Genomic DNA, 3,138 nt, shown 5'->3' with positions numbered 1-3,138 from the left:
GTAACCCAATGTGTCACCTTTAACATGAAGATCACAAGCGTGCACTGCTTGCCACACATGGGCAGTCTGCTTTGTCTCACGGCCAGATGAAAACAGAGGGATACAATCTCTGCAATATTTTGCAAAAGGGCCTCTTGTGACGCCATATTCATATAAGCTAACAGGTTAGCATGACATAATGTAGTTCGAGAGAGTGTGTGTGTTGTGTTTGCAAAGTTTTATAAATATACATATACTGTGCACAGAAAAAAAAACATGACATTCACATAATGGAGAAGATAAATATCCCCTTTCTCCACTACCACCAGTAAGAAAATAAAACATATCTGTCGTAGCACAAAATGCAGGTGGAAAGACAGGCACAGTTTCTTAACCTAATTGTTTTAGATTTTCTTTTATGTAAACATAAATTAATTGAAATAGTGCAATGAGAAATAATCTTAAATGTACATCAATATGTAAAATCATTGGTTTAACATTTTTAGGATTTAGTAATCTATGAGAAAAAGCCTAGACAGAGCACATAAGGTATCTATAATGCTCTTTGGTGTTTCTGATATCAGAGATTTTTCTAGTAGAGAATGGAAAAGCTTTACACCTCAGCACCCTTAAGCACAGCCCAGTGTACAACAACAGGGAAAAAGCTGCTCATTATCACATAAGAAAATAGCATTTGGTATTGGTGCAAATAGTTTGATTTGCTTATTCCGAGTGGCTGAAAATTCTTTTAAAAAATAAAAATTAAATTTGCCAATGGTAAACAGACATACTTCCTAGTCCACTATTTAAATACTGGCCAAATAACAGTTCTGGGTGTTTTTGCTTAGCTGCGTAAAGCAGTTCGCAGGCAAATGTTTGAATCACCTATTCAACTGTAATTCAGAGATGCAATACTGCAAAAATAACGATCTCAGGAATAAAAAAAATACTTTAAATGTTCAGAGAAAGTTTGTGTTATTAAGGGATTTTGATTTGAGTACAGAAAAAAGGATAAGGACATGCTGCATAGTGGTCCTTCAGGATTCACTGACGTGCCTTTATTCTTCGTCCTGGGTCACTCAGATGTTAGCCTCTACAGTTTTCAAGAGAGAGTCTTTATTATCCCCAAGGGGCAGTTTGTTTTACAGCAGCAGACAATGTAAAGAAAACACACAAACACAAAAGGGTATAAATGAGACCTTAAAAATGGGGAAATCTGTATCTGCATTCTGAGGGAAAATGCAGATAAATGCAGATAAACAAAGGCTGTGAAGAGTCATCTAGAATGTGCTTTACACAGCTGATAGACTCATAACTGATAGACGTGGGATAGGGGTGAAAGATCAGTGTCAATGGCTTTCTGAGGTGCTAAAATGTGCTATTTGAATCTAAAACAGCCCCCTATACAGGCAGAAAACCTTTGAAATGTACGTCGGCATGTCAGAGAGTTTAAACAGACAAGACCACAATATAGTTAAATAGGTACTGTATAGCACCTAAACTCAGAAGAATGGCAATATACCCAAACTCTGTAATCACATTTATACGGTATATGGCTCTGGGTTTCTGGAACACAAAAAGAAATTGTCAAATTTTTCAACAGTTTCAAGTGAAACTCTTAATTTTGCATTTGCGTCGTTTTTTTTTCCTCACAGTTTATCTCGACATGTTTTAACTTTTTCTATACATTTCTGAGCAGACAGCAAAACAGACAACAGTGTTTAGCAAATACAAAAAAAAGATATAAGGGACAAATTCTGAACACAAGAGGATGCATCTAACCACTCTGTCAAATATGACTAGAAAAAGATAGTGTAGGCAGACAACTTTCCATTAGAACAATTTATTTAAAAATACAACCAGGTGTGATAGGATTTGAGGGTATGTCAGTCTTCACCTGACCTTCTAAGAGTTTTTTGCCTTCACATACACCCGTGAATACATCGCCATGCCTGAAGGTACTGTAGGTAAAATCCTGAGAACTGTCGCCTGAAAAGAAATTTGGGGACCCAGGGTCACTGGGTCTCATCAATTCTCATTTGAAAGCACAGGAGCCACAGGACACTAAAGAAACCCCCGCCTGAGCCGAAGCCTCTCACACCCCGAGTTCCCATTATGACCCAGTGGTGGTGTGCTGTGCACACTCCTTGTGAAAATCTGCTCCGTTATTAAAGAAAAAGAAAGTACTGTACCAGACTGCATCTCAACCATCCAGCTTGTCTAGTCCTTAAGCCCATATAAAGGTGATTTGGAGCTGGCTTGATACTGTAACAGCAATCTCCACATCTAAATGATTTATTCACGGATATATGGTGTGAATATAATGTGACTGTCTGCAGGGTGGAGGCTGATATTTATAGAGCACGGTTATTTTTTTATTTTTGCTGGATTTTTTTTCTAGCATCTTCTGAAAAACTCTGCAGACCGGGTGGAGCTACAGCATATGCTATAATTTATTGTCAAAGCCAGATTAGAGAGAAATGTTACATACAGGATGGATGGAAGGCGGCTTTTGAAATGTGTATTCTAAGTGAAAAAGTGACTCGAAAGCAATGAAGAAGATTCAGCCCTGATGTTTGGAGTGAATCACATTTTCTACCCCCGTTTGTGCATAATCCAGATTTTAATAAAAACACCCTATTTGCTCAGAGAAGGAAGTCGCTGAACAGAACCCGTGCTATGATTTGTGAAAATCTGATTTATAACATTAAGACTAAAGCGAACAGAATTCTCTATGACAGGCTCAGCCTTAAAGCAGAATTATATACGTGACATTCATGAGAAGTGTCCCTTACGGAGGTCATTATCTCATGTCACCATGACACAGTTAAAGTGGTGCTTAATGACCAAAGCCACATGCGGCATCACAGCGCGCCGGCATCACATTACAGCATTGTTTTTATCTTCTGGTCTCTGGTCCCACCTACACACAAGGACACAACGTAAAAGTTAACCCGACTTCGGGGCATGAGAATTTGTTCTCAATTGACTTATCGATTATCAATAAGGTTAATCTGACTGCAACAGCGAGACACATGAAAATTCAAGCCCTGGGTGGACAGGGGAAGTTCCACACCTTTTTTGTGCATCAAATATTTATCACAGAGACACACGAGGAGACTTTTGACGCATCCTTCTCCCTCTTCCTCTTGCATGTGG

The sequence above is a fragment of the Atractosteus spatula genome, chromosome 6 (genome assembly GCF_055471065.1).
Source record: "Atractosteus spatula isolate fAtrSpa1 chromosome 6, fAtrSpa1.hap1, whole genome shotgun sequence".
Lineage (NCBI taxonomy): Eukaryota > Metazoa > Chordata > Actinopteri > Semionotiformes > Lepisosteidae > Atractosteus > Atractosteus spatula.
This window is presented reverse-complemented; position numbering follows the sequence as displayed.